General features: G+C 45.8%; 1 long non-coding RNA gene across 1 annotated transcript; it reads right to left on the minus strand.

Moving 5' to 3' along the window:
• Nucleotides 1–10,458: 10,458 nt before the first annotated feature.
• Nucleotides 10,459–11,652, minus strand: LOC117186592. The gene is made up of 3 exons (XR_004471586.1): nt 11,299–11,652; nt 10,652–11,237; nt 10,459–10,590 (listed from the first exon to the last, which is right to left on the minus strand). It is a non-coding gene; the product is annotated as an uncharacterized LOC117186592 (long non-coding RNA).
• Nucleotides 11,653–17,049: the final 5,397 nt, after the last annotated feature.

A 17,049-nucleotide genomic window follows, 5' to 3' on the forward strand; every position in this document is an offset into this window, starting at 1 on the left:
ACAAACAAACTTGAGACGACAGTCCCCTCAGTCGTTCCGAAATATTCAACTCAATCGAAATTAAATTTTTTTGCAATTTTTTCAAAATACTTTGGAAGATTTCATCATGAACAATCCTACCGATGAGGAGCGCTACCACGCCGATCCTCTGTTTGAGGAGCCCGGCGATGAGGCTCGCCACTTTGAGGAACTTCAATTCAATAATCTTCGCTATGGTGGTGAGATTTTGGACGGCGCTGGCCCTGGCCCTGGTCCTGGTCCTGGCCCTGGTCCTGGCCCTGGCGAAGAGGACTATCAGCCCGGAACATTTCTCTACACCTGGAAGCCGGAACTATTCGCCACACTGAAGCCGTACTTCAATCTGTCGCCACCACGGCTGCTGGGAGAGGCGGACGAACGTCCTGAGCAGGTCTACTACGGGGTTAGAGTCGAACCTTTGTCGGATGACATGAAAATACAATTGTTAGAAGAACAGGATGGACGCTGGGCTAACAATTATTAAAGATTTGGCTTTAAGTTTGAACAAGATTCGACGATTGGATTACTATTTGGGGGTTGGCATAAGGGAGGGGGAACTTGGGAGAAGTTTTCAACTTTCGCGATCCCTGGGAATGGTGGGCTCTAGAGTGTTCCCGCCTGTTTTGCAGCTTCCAAAAGAGTGTTCCCGCCAGTCGCTTCCATCTGTTTTGGGCTGTGAAAGAGTGTTCCCATGTGGTGTGCGCTTGCTAAGAGTGTTCCCAGCTGCTGTAGGCTTTCTAAAAGTGTTCCCAGCTGCTGTAGGCTTTCTAAAAGTGTTCCCATCTACTGCAGTCTTCCCTAAGAGTGTTTCCATCTACTGTGTGTCTTCCAGAAGAGTGTTCCCATCTGAAGTGTTACCAAAGAGTGTTTCCATCTACTGTTGACTTTCTAGAAGTGTTCCCAACTATTGCAGTCTTCCCTAAGAGTGTTCCCTTTTGCAGTGTGGCCTCCCAAAGACTGTTCCCATCTGGTAAAAGGCCTTCAAAAAAGTGTTTCCCCTACTGCTGGCTTCCGAAAGACTGTTCCCATCAGCTTTGTGCTGTACCCATCTACAGTGGACATCCAGTAAGGTGGCTCCTATTCAAATGAACACCACTGTATGGGCGAATGCTCTTCTGTGGCTCTTCTGCTGCTTTTGTTAGTACATTTTTCATAATTTACATGTTGTTTGTTTGTTTGTCTGTTGACTTTTTTTTTTTGTACAACGAAAGACTTGGCTAAAAGCTGCAGCCCCGCGCACCCCTCTCCACGGCTGTCTGGCCGTGAGGAGGGACCCTTTGAAAACTGGTTGAATGCTCAGGCGGCATCCACACACACACACACACACACACACCACGGAGTTTTCCACATTTTCATGCGCCCTTATCTTTTTTTTTCGTTATTTTGTTATTTAAATTTTCCCTTCAGCGAATGGAGCGTGGACTCCATCAAAAAAAAAAAAAACCACCGAGAAATAAGCCTATTTATTTAATTGAAATGCCAAACAACAACAACAACAACAGCAACAGCAACAAACAAACAGCTTGCTATATTTTTCACACGCTGTGCAATAATTTTTCCACCCAAAGGAAAGCACACACACACACACACACACTCACCATCAGGGAGGAGGTGGGGGGGGGAGAAGCCCCAATAAGCGCGTCAATATTTGCCAGAGAGATGCTCGGGAAATTCCCTGTAAAATGTAAACAATTAAGCATTTCGTGCAAATAATTACGTGAATTTTTATAGCGCGTGCGGGCGGATCGTGTAAAATGTTGTTACTACATTTTGCGGGTAATTGGAAGACATTTTCCGGAGGGGACGGAGGGAATGGAGGAGGCAGAGAGCTGCAAGATGAGCTCTGCGCCCTTTAATTAAATAACCATGAGTGTGTCGTGGTTTCCGAAACCAAGAAGACACACACTCGCACTTTGCATCCTTTCATTACGCATCGAAGGGTATCGTTTTACGTTTATAATGAACAGAGAAGGCAAATTTTGGCCAAAACGAACTGAAATGAGAGCCATGTATGCAGTATGCTTTATCATCATTTAAAGCCGCATTAAATACAGTGGAATGACTGGCTTTTCGGGGGACTATCTCTTAGAAGACAAGGATTTCTAGCACCCTATATGATAGAGAGGAACTACAACGTTTTCTTCGGCCCTCACCCTAAAATCTTGACAACTCAACGAATTTTTCAAATATTAACAGATGAATGTGCTTTGTGCTCCACCCGAAGACGAAGCCCAACCCTCTTCGAGGGTATCAAGCAGACGACAGGCGCAACCATTCAGAATTAACTTTTGTGTGGCCATAACTTTGTGGTGGACTTAGGGAGTAAACTTTCGTTACATTCTCCACTGCTGCTGCAGTTCTACTTCTAAGCGGCTTACGGAAATGAAAAGCAGAGGGGAGGGGCCAGGACAGGCCAGGACAGGACCTCCAGCCAAACTGCTTATTTAATGCCCCCAAAACGGAAAGAGAGGCGCAACTTTGACCTGCTCTTTGCCTGTAAAATTATTATATTTCCCCAACAACAATGGGAGAGGCAGAGGGGCAGAGGGGCCGGTTGGCCCGCATTTATCTCAAATCAAATTATAAATTACAATTGGAGTTTTCCCCTCAATTTGAAAATTGTTTCTCATTGTCTCCATTATATGCGTGTGTGTGCCCCCCGCCACCCCCCCCCGCCTATACTAATTCTACTTTATTTTATTGCTATTTATAACGACGTGCGAAATCTCACACATTGTTCCCTCGCATTGTTCCTCTTTCATGTTTCGCAGTCATAAAAACGAAATGATTCGTTTCTTTTTTTGGTTTTCTGAATTTTTTTGGTTCTGGTTTCTCAGGGGCAATTCTCCTAGCGGGGCAAGGGTATGTGGGGTTGGTGGAGGGCTATGCTACAGGCAGGCCACAGAGGTGTACGTCTGGTCTGAGAGAGGTATTCGACTGTTCGCACTGATTCGTAGTCCTATTACCTCATGGATCGCCGAAATTTGTGGCCATCGGGAGTGCAGAATGGCTTGTCCTGAAAATCAAGAGAAAACTTTGGTAATTTGTGGCTTTTCTAGTTTTTACAGGGTATCAAAATGCCGCTGCAGTCTGGTTTCTTTTTTGTTTTTGGACTTTTTGAGATTTGTGGCACGTCTAAAAATACTGAAACAGCAGCAACAACGTGATGCCACTCCATTGAGTGAGACAGAGGAGAAGAGCAGACAGAGACAGAGAGACCCACAGAGAGAGAGATAGAGAGAGAGAAAATAGCCACCAGCTGCTGCTGCTGCTGCTGCTGCAAGGAGCAATTAAAACGTGCCACAAAGCAACAAAAACAAAAACAAAAACCAAATACCAACAAGCAAAAAAAAGGCAAGAAAAAACCAAAAGAAAAATTTATTAAAGTGACAGTTTTACAAGTGGTGTGTCTGTGTGGTCTGTGTGTGTGTGTGTTGAAGGTAAAAGAGAGAGAGAAAGGTAGTAACAGACGGAGAGAAGGGTGAGGGGGTGAGGGGTGAGGGGGGGAGAGATTAGAAAGAGAGGCACCGACAAACGTAAATCCAATTTTAAGCTCCACTCAAAGCCACAGGCGCAAAAACCAGAAAATAAACCAAAAAAATAACAAACAAAAAAAACCAAAGACAAGGGCTACTTAAGGGTCGCTATCCCAGCAGGGGCAGGGGGGAGGGGGTGGGGCAACGCGTTTCAATATGCATGACAAAAAACCATAACCAAGAAAAACAAAGCAAAGCAAAGAAAAATCCCAAAGAAAAACAAATTCAAATTAAACGTTTAAACGGTGGGGGGGGGGGGGGGAGGGGGGAAACCGGCTCAAAAAAAAATACAAAAATTCTAAATGGAAGAAGAATTTTTGTAAGTACATTTTAAAGTGAAGCAACAACGAATATGGAATGCTTTGGGGATACGAAAAGTCGGGGAAAAACAAAGAGAAACGAGTCACAAATAAGGCCAAAATGAGGCTTCAATCAAAGCAGGAAAGCAGAAAGACGCGCTTTGATCCCTTACCAAATCGCGCGGCGTGCAGCAGCTCTCCTCGGTTCCATCAAAACTCAAAGTGAGGGCTTCCCAGCCCCATCGTAAACCAATCTATAGAAGCACTTTCAGCCCTTAATCAATTCATAGACCAGCCCCGAATCATCTGCTTCGCTTTCATCAAACATGTTTCAATGGCAAATTGCATTTTGAGCAACTCGAACTAAACTTGCAACTTAATCAAAGTGTTTTCCACCGCAGAAACTACCTTTGAGAGGCAACAAATACCCGCATTATCCCTGGCCCAGCGTCCCCCTTTAGTCGTTTCGCTTTTACCAAGTTTAAGGACAAAGTTATCATGCCCCGAAATGGAGCACCATTCGTGTCGTTTGGGGCCTCGAGGCAGCAGCAGCAGCAGCAGCAGCAGCAGCAGCAGCGGCGGCGGCAGCAGCCAAACAACGTGTTCTGTATTATAGCCAAAAGTCCAGGTAATTACGAACTGTGTGGACCAGGCCAAAAGCCACAGAGCCACAGAGCCAGAGCGAGAGAGAGCTACAGAGAGATAGACAAACTACAGCACGAAAGACAGAAAGACACAAAAACACAAGGACCCTGCGGCTTATTTGTTGGCAGCACGAGAAATGGCAACAGCAGCAGCAACAATAAGCCATACACTGCGCCTCTCATTTGCACACCAGTTAGTACTCGTAAATGTTGTTGTTTTTCTCGAAAAAAGTCAAAGCCTGTGGCTAAAAGAGCCAACGATCCAAAAGGTTAGTTTGGTGGCATGCCGCAGCGCGACACTGCCGTTTGGGGAACGCTTTTGACGCTTTCCGCTAATTTTCCGGTTTCTGGCTGCTGGCTGCTGGCTGCTGCCTGCCACACCTGTCTGCCACATCTCTGGCCCCCCCCCATTTGAGGGGTGTGTATGTCCTTAATCCCAAACGCTTTCATTGTGCATAAATTACGAGGACGAGGACGATGCCTAAAAAGTTGAACGCCTCTCGAAACAAGAGTCACGCCCCTGCACACGACGACGACTCCTCTGCTCAACACTCTTTCTGCCCCGCACACTTGCCACCTTGGCCCACATTCCTACTCCTCCATGGCTACCCTCACCCCCGCCCCCGCCCCCGCCCTCGCACTCGCACCTTTTTAGACAAATTAAAAAACTCTTATCGAGTCGGGGAAAACTTTCGCTGCTTTCTGCGGCTTTCCACTGATAAGTGGTGGGGGGGGGGGGGGGGGGGGGGGGGGGGGGGGGGGTGCCTTCCCCTCGGTGTTCCATATAATTTTCTTGCTGTGGGGCATACCCTTTGCAGAGGGGGCATGAATGTTGGTCCTGCAACATCTTCAAAGGTCCCCATTCGATATTTTCGAGCCTGCATTTACAGGGTATCTGCAGGCCGCTGCAAGCCCTCGGAAAAGTTTAGCTTTCCTTTTTTTTTTGTTTTTCTCCAAGTTGAACCCATTTTAGTCGATGTTTGTGTGTAATGCGACTTTAAAATGATTTTTAAACGGTGCCACGGAATTTCTTTCGAAAGTTTAAGTGATACGCGGCGTATGCGTAATATTCTTAGCTAAATGATGGCCTCCTTCCAGCAACGACACGGCCCAAATGCCAGACGAAAGCACAAATTACAGACAGACGGCGGCGACGGCAGCCATAAAGTTTCGCAGTGTTTAAAAATTAACCAGAGGATTTAAGGATTCTGCCTGTGCGACGGCCTTCAATGTGGATGGGAATATTCCACCTGTTTATAGCAAGACTTTTCTCCTGTTTTGTGTGTGTCGAAAGAGCGATCTACAAGTATTCCCCGAACCGAAAGCAAAACCAAAACCGAATCGAAAACTAATCTCCACTCAAAGGAAGACGAGAGGCCAGGACTGGACTGTGGCATGTCCTGCAGCCTGGGCTACTCCTTTTGCAGCTCCTCCTTTGGCGCAGTTTCCTTCTTGAAATCAGGCCAAAACTCCAGGTTTTCCGGCTGCAAACTCCGGCTTTCGGCTCCTGCTTTTGATGGTGTCTGATTTCTGGCTTTTGTGGCAAACCATTTAACATGCATTTGGGTTTCGTGTGGCAAACGTTTGATTGAATTTGAATTTGAATTTGAACTTCCTGCACCCCAGTCGGATCCCGTTCCCAGGGGGGAGGGAGTCTCCTTCATTATGTTAAATGAGCCGTGGCCATGGGGGCGGCATCATTGGCCATGGAAACCTCATGATTTTGGGGGCAGCCTGCCTGACTGCCTCCCTGTGGCAATAATTAACTACAATATGCTAATTATATTACAAAATACACAAGAGAGGGGCAGGAGACACAAGGAAGGAGGGGGGGTGGGAAGGAGCAGCAGGACAATGAAGTGGAGGCTCAGGTAAGTCCTTTGGCTGTTGGCCAAGTGGGAAAGTGGGAAAGTGGTAAAGTGGGCCTTGCCTCCCCGTTACCTTGGAGCCCTGCCTGTTGCTTTCTTCTGCTGGCCACTTGTGTGCCACAGCTGCTGCCTGCCACAGAGCTCTCCTTATGGTCAGCTCCCAGGGACCTCCGAGGAGACGTGCTGGCGCCCCGTTCCTGTAGTTTCCGCCTTGAAACTTCTATGCTTCTCAGCAGCTCAGAAGCTCAGCAGCGTGTAAACATTTTCATTCGCCGAGTCCTGGCCGGAGTCGCCTGGCTGTTGTTGCTGTTGTCGCTTCGCTGTCAAGTTCTGTTCCGTGTGTATTCAAGTGTAAAATATTGAATTATGATGGCAGCTGTTTCGCAATAAAAATCCCCACAACATACAGCAGAGCGAGGAGAAAGCCGAAGACAGAGGAGACAGAGGCACTTGTGGCCACAAAAAAGAAAAAGAAGCATTAAATCCTGGCGATTGACAGCGAAACTTGAACTCATTCTAGTCGTCTCATGCATTGAGTGTCAAACAGAACAGAGAGGGAGACAGGGAGAGAGAGAGGTGGAGAGACAACTATTGTGTGGGGATGGGGGTGAGGGGGGTGTGCTCTCGAACATGGAATACCCTTGAAAGCGAAAGACCGGGAGACGGGACAAAAGTATCTCATATTCAACCAATTTATGGAAAGGAGTGTTTGAAAAAAGGGAATGCCCTGTGTCCTCTGACCCCGAAAGACCCCCAGAACTCAACTTCAAAGGGGAGTACTTTTTACAAGGGAATTTCCCCCGAAAAGTATCTGCAAAACAGAGAGAATTCCACGTTCAAAGCTTGATCTGTAGACTACAAATAATAGACGTAGAAAAGGTTTATTCAGATAAGTATCCGCCAGAGGCAATATCCGTGCCCTCAAAGAATGTATCTGCAAAACGGCAACAATCGCTCAAAGAAACTATCTGTGAGATGGAAAGAGCTCGGTTTTCATTCAATATTTGTGTAGATGTAATGCAGAAAAGGTAGATGGAAAGAAAGAAGTCAAAAGCATCGCAAAAACAGAAGGAATTCTCCCCTCAAGGCAGGCCTTGTGTATCCGTAAGAGCGACAGATAGAAGTCAAATCTTTGTATAAATAACACAATCAAAGCTAAGGGCGAAAGGCGGCAAGGGCGGGGGTAGAGGGGAGAGGGTATCGGATCCCTTTCTCTCTATCGTAGTAGCTAATGCAATCTGCAACATGGCACAAGGTACATGGCAGGATGGCAGGATGGCGATGTATAGTTTGTCAGTCAATTTGGGGCACAAGTCAGTGTGCAACCTGCAACAGTATCCACACATGCACAGAAAGGGAGAGAGGAGAGGAGAGCAGCAGCAGTAGAAGCATCTGCTGTGCTTCCGAATTGAATTATAAGCCGACAAGCGCGCCACACGGTGCACGGTGCACAGTCGAGAGGGGGGGGAGGGTGCACATAGGTAGACGGATGTGTAATCCATGCCGAAAACTACAAATTGAGAACCAGAGCAAATGCTACCTGACGGTTGCAAGCATAGAGAGGGAGGGAGATACGTGATAGAGAGTGCATCATCCAGCGATGGGGCAAGGATCCCGCATTGAATCGCCTGCCAAAAACTCTTGGCCATTCGTTTGTCTCTGTGTTGGTGTGTGTGGGTGTGTGTGTGTGTGTGTGTGGTTGGTTTGCTTTTCCGCTGGCTCGTGAAAATCTAGGTTGAGTGGGCGGTGGCAAAGTGATTGCGATTGTCATCAGTCAACGCTCTAAAAGCAATTGTCTACATTGTTTGGCTGCTTGTTTGGCCAAGAAGATGCACACTACACTCCTCCAATACACATACATATAGAACACTCATAGATACACCGCTAAACACACACAGAGATGCGGAGCATTGTCTTCGACTCCCGCAAGTCCACGCCTTTGTTTGCATGCCCCAAAGAATGAGAGAAAGAGCGAAAGCGGGAGAGGGGAGGGGGTAGTCCCTCCATCAGTCAGTGGGTCAGTGGGTTTTTCTGGCTTGTGGTTCCGTGATGATTGAAGCTGCATAAACATGACTGAAGGACTCACATTTGCCAGAAACTTTAGCAATTGTTTTCGCTTGAAACTCCTGTAGAGGAAATATCTGGGGCAGACCACCTCCGGCTCCAGCTTCAGCTCCTTTGAGGAGAATTTCTTGAGACTCGCCAGTGCCTCCTGTTTGGACTTCATTAAAACGAGGAGTTCTGCTATCAGTATCCACTGATTCTGATTCAAGACCAGGACATCAGGGCATGCAAAGCACAGCTGTGGTTCGGGGGTGTGGGGTGTTGGGGGGGGAGCACTTAAGCCTAATTAAAATGTTGCCCCCTAATTAATTAAACAATTTCGGGGCCAAAAGGCCACAAAAACAGCAACAAAACAAACCAAAAACAACAAAAAAAAACAGAGCCTGCCTACAGAGGAAATCGCAGAGGCCTGCGTGTCATTATCAAAATTCTTGGCTCGATTTATGTTTTTCTCGTGGGCGGAGGGGGGCGGGGAGGGCCACAAATAGATAGATGGAGGGACGGAGATAGGGGGCGAAAGCAGAAGAGAGAAAGAGACATAACTGCTGCCAAATATTTGCTAGTAGAAAAGCGCATTAAAACAAATTTATGTGAATGGCGATGGCCGGAATCTAAAAGAACAAGCGAAAAAAAAAGAACATACCCCCCCTTGCCCTTGCCCTTCCCCTTCGCCAGCGTATGCCACGCCCACAAACATACAGTCGCCTCGCCTGCCTGGTTCTGGCTCCTTTCATGTCCTGCCGCTTTTCACTCATTTCACTTTCACTTGCGAGAGAGAGTAAAACCTCCAACATTTTTGTGGGGCTGCTATTTCGATGCATAATTTAAGGCGGAAGCAGAGTCCAAGATGGAGGCTGGCGATGGAGGCTGGAAATGGAGGCAAACAGGAAAAGCGGAAGACAGGAAGAGCAGGAAATTTAAATGCAAATTTAAAGCACCCAAAAAAAAAAATAACTTAAATTCGAATATTCTTCAATGTCAAAGCGGTCCCCTGCAGGACATTTTGGCAGTCTGTGGGCGTGTCTCGATGTCCGATGTCCGATGTCAAAAATGCTGACCCTCATTAGTTTTGTGCCGCAAATAAATGTTGTTGGGCCTTCCCCTTGAACAACATGTGGCATATAGGTTTTTTGCAGCTAATCATATGTACGTATATATCTATATATATATCTGTTTTCCACTGGGCAGCATTCAATGGGAAACGGAAATGCGAAAACCGAAAAAAAAAAAAAGAAACCAAGACCCATCCCAAGCAAAGGACAAAACCCGAATGGCATTGGGGAATCGCCACTGTCGTTGACTTGCCGAGAGAGCACACACTTTCGTTCAGTCCTTCGTTCGTTCAGTTTCCCCTCTGCACGCAGCTGCGGTGGGTTTTGGTGTGGTGGATTTGGATTTCCCCTCCATTTTGGGACGTGAGTTTCCCTTTCAAACTGCAAGCGCAAACGCCTTAATTTATGCAAGTTATTATAAATTTACACGAAAAAACAACATTAAGAGGGGGAGGGGGAGACATGGGGCATGGGGCACACCCCTCCATCTCATGTTGTGGCTGGCTGGCTGGCTGCCGCTCATAAAGGAAGCAATGCTTGAAATTTCCTTCTTTCTTTCGTGCATTTTTTGTGTTGTGTTGCGGTTTTGATTTTTATGATGCGCCGCCTGCGGAACGGACGGAAATATAAAATTATAATAAATGCTGAAAATTTAAATGAAAACGAAAGCAAAATGGAAAAGGCCTCGTCCTCGTCCTCGGCCTCGCTCGCGAATCATTAGTAGAAATAACTACGATATAGTCGAGGCTCTCAGGGCTGCAAGCGATAACTTGTGAATTGACGAAGGATATATTGTATCTAGTGGATGCAATGATTGGCGAATGATCACCAAGGGGTGGACATTTGGAGATCACTTTTTTAGTTTGAAGATAAAAATCAATCTGAACGAAAAACTGTCCTTAAATTAAAAGAAAAAAAACATATAAAAATATATTAAAATAGATTAAAAGAGTTTTAAACATCAACTAATTTTCTAGATACAATTCATGTCTGAATAATATTTCTTTACAATTTGTATAATTATGCTGAAATCTAGCCAAGAAATGCCGCTTCCATGTGAAATATGGTTCTCCAGACATCTATAGCTGTCCATAGCCTTCTTTTTCCATCTTTTGTATGACTTTTGTGTAAATGAGAATACAGTACGGGTCTAAGAAAAGAAAGTATTACCTCGTCTTCGTCCAATATTTTACTCAAATCGGGTGTAAATTTGGCTGCCTGGGTGCGGGCAATGGACAATTAAATGCACCGAATGGCTTTTGCCTGGGCATCGACGGGGAGATCATTGTTGCCGATTCGAAAAATCACCGAATCGCTGTATTCGACAAAATGGGGGCCCTGAAGTTCCAGTTTGGCGATGCCGGCAAGCGGCACGGCCAGCTTTTTTATCCCCGCAAAGTGGCTGTCTTCCAACACAATGGAAATTTCATTGTCTGCGATCGCGGCAATGGACGCTCTCGCATGCAGATCTTCTCTAAGTGCGGCACATACTATATGTTCAAGATTTCCATCAGGTTTATGGATATTTTGACCGGGTTGGCTGTCACCGCCAAGGGTCATATTGTGGCCGTCGATAGTGTCTCGCCGACTGTCTTTGTTATATCCGAGGAGGGTAATGCTGTTGCACTGGTTCGACTGCAGCTCATGGCGGTGATTATAAGATAACACCCTGATGTGTCCAGGAACGTGAGAATTGCGGATAAACACACAATCGCTTATCTTCATCGGTACTTAGGCGTTGATTGCGTTTTATTTCCTATTTGCAAAAGGAGGTTAATACATTTTATTCTTACTATATGTAGGTAATATCTACGCACGCTTCGCCTTTTCTCCCCGCTCTTTTATCGACTGCTCAAACTAATGTTACCTGCTTGTCTTTTCATATTGTGACCATTTTTCTTCTTGTCTTTTCATAGTACTATCTATATCGCTCCACAGATCTAGTGGATGCTGGATGGTGATGTTTTCAATTGTTTAATCTCAATTTGTTTTTGTTCAACAGGAGCTCAACAAAACTTCTGGTTTCAATGAAACAAAGCCTCTTAGGACACACAAATCTATCGCCAAGCCATGCCGCAAATATTAGGAATACTCCAGAAAATAATTCCAAACTCGGTTTTTGTTCGACATTCGTTTGAGCACTTAAAAACTTCAATAAGGCGACAAATTTAACGCTTCGAACGGCACAAAAATCGAGGCTAAAATGTAGCCCTAATAAATCATTCCAATATTTTTAAAAGTTTCAAATCAAAACCAATTTTGAGTTCCTTATGAAACACCAACTCCAGAGGCAAGCTACATTTTTTGGTTTTTTTTGTGAATGAAAAACTGGGTATTAATTTGGAATATTGAGAAAAACTCCAAAACGCACGAAGGTTACCCCTTAAGGGGGTAAAATGACCGATCCGATCCCCTTCTACGATTGAGGGGCACCTTCTGCACCTCTGCGTACCTATTGCACCCTCTAACGTTCCCCTCTCCGAATCCTTCGTTAATTCCTTAATCAATCGCTCCATAAATTAAGTTTCATCAAACAATTAAAAGATAAGACAAATATATCAATTGCTAAACGGAGAGCCGCACTCTTTCCCCATCCGCAGCCCAAACCGGGCAGGCTGCCCCAACCCTGGAGCTCTGTCTCCCTGTCTCTCTCTCTGCTTCTCTTTCGATAAATTAGCCTTTGGCTTTTGCTCGATTTCATGCGATTAAACTTTGATGGTCGAGGAGGGGTGTGAGGGGGGTGTGAGAGGGGGGGGGGGGGGGCCCTCAGCATTTAAAGCCCCAATCAAAGAGCGGAGGCGGGCGAAGGCAAACAATTAAAAAGCGTGATTCCTCATTGGCTTTTAATTGCGCCAGGACACGCGCAACACAGCACAGCACACAACAGTCGTCCACACATGCCACATGCCGCACATGCCACATGTGTGTGGGGGCTGGCTAAAAGTTGAACTTCACTCAGGCAAGTAAAAAGCAATTGCAAAACTGCACTTGAAGCCGAGCTGCACGGCACGGACTCCACTTGACTCTCCCAAAACGTTCTCCAAATCCATGCCCCACACCCCATGCCCCATGCCCCATCGAAACATTTTCTCTTGTCTCGTCTCAATCACTCTGTCAGTCAATCAATCAAACAAATTGCAGCACAACTTCTTCTTGCTTAACTATGCATATTGAATGCTGTCACAGAGACGTCGCTCCTGAGGGGTCTCTTGACGGGGGCCTCTCGGCTCTCGGCTCTGGGCTCTCCACGAACTGCATAATTTATGACGTTGTCTGTCAGGCAATTGCCTAAACCAACCCATTGATACCCTCGCCCTTGTGTGTGCAAGAGTTTTCCATTTGCAGCAAAGAAAAAAAAACTAAAGAAAGGAAAAGAAAGGGAGCACAGAGAGAGTTTTAGGGGCAATCATCAATTCAGAAAGTCTTTTGACTCTGTGCTAAACGAAGGAACAAGACTTGCGGTTAAGAGCGAGGGAGAGAGCAGGAGAGAGAGAGAGGGCAAAAACCAATTAAATTTTAACACAAGAATCGATCGGAGTCGACAACCGCAGGAGCGGATGGACGGATGGATGGATGGAGGGGCCAGAGCAGGGTATTCCCATTTAATGGAGGGAATGTATGGATAAAAGTGCAATGACTGCTTAAAGATGGGGGGCATACCCTTGACTAATGGCACGATTCGACTTGAGATGCTTCCTTTTTCATGGAATCCCAAGAACCCATCAATTTACCAGCCAATGCGCATCTATTTCAACATTCAAATCACTTAATTGTCCATAATTAAGCTTCAAAGGTCTCCATTAAACATTGAAATCATTTAAAATTCCCAGCAATTGATGAACTGGAACACCAATCGCCTTTGATTTGTGCAACTAATGCTATAATTTCTCTATAGGTCTTCGTAACCATAATTCCAGGACACTACTTTCCTTCCTATTTGTAGGGACTATAAATTGTGCTTCATTTGTCCACTTAAACATTCAAATCACTCGACGATTAGCTAAGGCTGTTCTTGGGTTCGCCGATTTAATTGCCTTCAATCATCATTTCAATCAGCGCTAAGAAACACGTAGTCGACCCTAAAATAGACCTCCTCCTCCTCCATCCCCCTGCTCCTCTGAAAGGAGGTACACTCCTCTCTCCACTCCACAGAATAAAAGAAAATTTGCTTTCCTTTTGCTGTATTTTTTGTACTTTTGTGGCCTGTCATTAAGAAGAACTTTCATCATATGTTCTCGACAGTCGTCGTCGTCGTCGGTTGTCGTCAAATTTTGTGAGGACAAGTTTTTGTGGGATTCGAGTGGAAGAGCTGCAAAAACTACAGGAAAGGGCCCAGACCCCTTGGTCTGTACCTACGCTCGAAAGGGCGGCCAAAGGGATCCAGAACCCTGAAAGCGAAAGAAATTTGCACAATTAGCTTTTATGCGGTGGAGCATTGTGGTGATTAAATGAGCTGCAAACTGTGTCAAGTGTACGACGATGACGATGACGATGATGATGATGATGCCACACAGCGGCAGTGAAAGAAAAAGACATCACAGACGTAAAGATATAGAAATAGACATAAAAAAGAAGAGGCAGAGCGGTGGTGGGTGTGGAAGTGGGGGAGTGGGGGAGTGGTAGATGAATGCCCCAATAACAAATTGATGTATTAATCAATCAGACAACAAACTGATGAAGAACTTCGATTCATCGAGAGAGAGGGGAGGGGGAGGGGGGGGCGACGGGCTCCTCTTATTCCTAGTCCTGCAACAATTTTTCAAAATCCAACGGAAGCGCGACTAACGAGCGACTGTACGAGGCATGCCTCATTCCCCCCCCCACCACCCCGCCATGGATATATGTGTTACGCCTTCGAGGGCACACAACTTTTATGATGTGGCATAAAAACGGGCGAGAACGCGCGCCTCCAAAGACAAAAAGCCATCATCAGCATCGGTCGCTAACAAGCATCAGCAACGTCTCGTCTCGTCTCGCATCTAACATGCCCCTGCACACACGCACACACATTCTAGCACGCCATGCCACATTCCTTGCCACAAACAAATGACCATGGTCAAATGTCCTCCCTCTCTGTAGAAAGAGTGGCCTGGACTGGGCCCCCCCCCCCCGCTTAGGCATTACATTTTATGACATTTTGAGGCGTACTAAAACTTTAACAAGTTCCTGAAGTCGGCCAAACGCATTGAAAAGCCTTCATACATCAAAATTAAAGCCATTCCCAGCATTCGGAATCGTTTTGTTCGCCCTAAAATCGAGAGAAGAAACGTTTTGTTGGCCAGAAAGCATTTTGCTTACAAGAAATCCCAAGAGTGGGGAATCAGAATGGAAAGAAGGAGCACCAGCAGCAGCAGCCACTCGAGAAGGACCTGCTGGCACTTGCCACTTCGCGGTACAGACTCCGCCTCGCGTATACGTGTTAATAACGTAACGCCCTGCCCGTCCGCGGAGACGTGCCATGGATTTCGAATTTGTCGTCCAAACCGAGAGCCGCCAAAAGGCCGTAGAGCCAGGCATTTAAGGTATTTTTATGTGAGATTTTATTAAAAAAAATTAGCATATTTTATGGCATTTTTCTTCAGTCCAGCCATGCCACAGAACACTGTCCCATGCCGCCTCCGGCTGCGGCCGAAATCAGCTAAATATCCGGTTATAACATGGATGGTTATCGCTTTGGATTAGATGATGTCCAAGATTAGATTTGAAAGCGTTTTGGGCCAGGGATTTGAGGGTCTCAATCGGTTGTACGGACAGCAGTCCTAGGGAAAATTTAAAATACTATATCATTGCTTTGAAAACGTTAAAGGTTTGCATAGATGTAGGTTTTAGGAATCGTTGAAGACTAAGAGACTTGTGCATCAGAGTTTCTCCTTATGGATTTTTCACATAATTAAACGAGCTCCGACTATAGGTCTTTTCCTTAAGCTCTTTCCTTTGGGAGTTTCACAACACAGGAAAGAATGATGAACGTCAATGGAATTGGTGCAGAACATCAGGTATTTTCTGGTATTTTTAGCATATCTAGTATTTTGTTTTTTCTAGTGTTTTGGCATTTCCCAGATATCAAACGGGACACATTTTAAGTGGTAAAAAGCTCAAAATACGACGGATTTTCAAAATTATTTTTCATTTATAAAGTAGCTCTTGATTAGCCCTATAATTGGTGATAAGGGCAACTATTCGTTTTCGAGATTTTAGCAAAAAACCAAGGCAGTCGCACGGAACAAAAATAGAAGTGACTTCAAACTCAGATTTCAGCGAAAGTTGAAGGCAATATAAGGAAAAGAGTTTTCTGAGATATTTTGTGCATAGATGTCCCTTTAAAATGGCAATAATTTTACGCATCTGTGGCATGGAACAGACATTTCCTGGCTTAATAAAGGTTCAAAAATATACCATTCAAAATATACCGTAATTTTGTATATATTTAAAAGAGCCCTACGGATTCCACGGATACGCCGAATTCCAGAGGACACTCTCCATCTCCGCCAATCGTCAAGACAATTGGATATTACAAGAGATTTATACGAGTATGCTGTTCCTGTGTGCACTTGAACCCTGCCCTGCCCTGCCCTGCCCTGCCCTGCCCTGCCCTGCACTCCTTTCCACACACATTACACTCGCACATCTCCAGCTCTCAATTGTGGAGATTTCTATCGCGACAAATCCCTGTGTTAGCCTTCGCTTTGCACTGCACTCCATCTTCCCAGCGATTCGGCGGCAATCCCTTAGTCCCTTGCAATCTCCTGCCGTGTCCACAGGGCTATCAGCATTCAGGCAAAGGAATGACATGGTATGGGACGCGACGCGACGCAATGGGATGCGTTTAATATTTAATTTCAGAGTAAGAGTTTCACTACTTTTATTACCTTTGCAACGTTGACACGACGTTTAAATCCCACGCCATCTTCGCCGGCGACAGGTAACAGTGGCACAGTGGCAGGGTGGGGCAACAGTAACGCTGGAAATAGGGGCACTCGAAGAGTTGCAGCAGCAGCACTAGAGGCACTCTCCCTCCTAGAGGGACAGGGAGCAGTGGTAGAGGGTCACCAGAGAGAGAGGGAGAGACCTGCCGCTCTCCACAATGGAGAAGTCGAGTCCACTCCACTGGCAATTTCGCATTTATTATCAAGTGGTTTCGAAATACATTACCAGCCAGAATCAGAGCCAGAACCAGAGCCAATGCCAGTGCCAGTGCCAGAGAGTTTTTCCCCACAGATTTTCCCGCTGCCTTTCAAGCGTACAACGAACCTTTAAGTTCATCAATCAAAAGGGAAGCAAAGTCCCCTCCTTACTTTTTTCGGTTAACTGCATTATAAGTGGGGGGGACAGCGGACTGCGGACAGCGGACTGCGGACAGCGGACTATGGACTGCGGACTGGACTGCTCAATCAATGACAACTTTTGCTGATATTCTGGTTAAAAATTCTATTCAATCATTTATGTTAAATTTGATTAGAGGAAAGCAGTAACCCGAGACTGAGCACTGAACAGTGGACACTGGAGACCCAAAACAAAGCAAAGCAAAACAAAAACCTCATCGGGTGGGGGCTCGTCGATATATTGCT

This window comes from Drosophila miranda, chromosome XR, assembly GCF_003369915.1.
Source record: "Drosophila miranda strain MSH22 chromosome XR, D.miranda_PacBio2.1, whole genome shotgun sequence".
NCBI classification, from domain to species: domain Eukaryota; kingdom Metazoa; phylum Arthropoda; class Insecta; order Diptera; family Drosophilidae; genus Drosophila; species Drosophila miranda.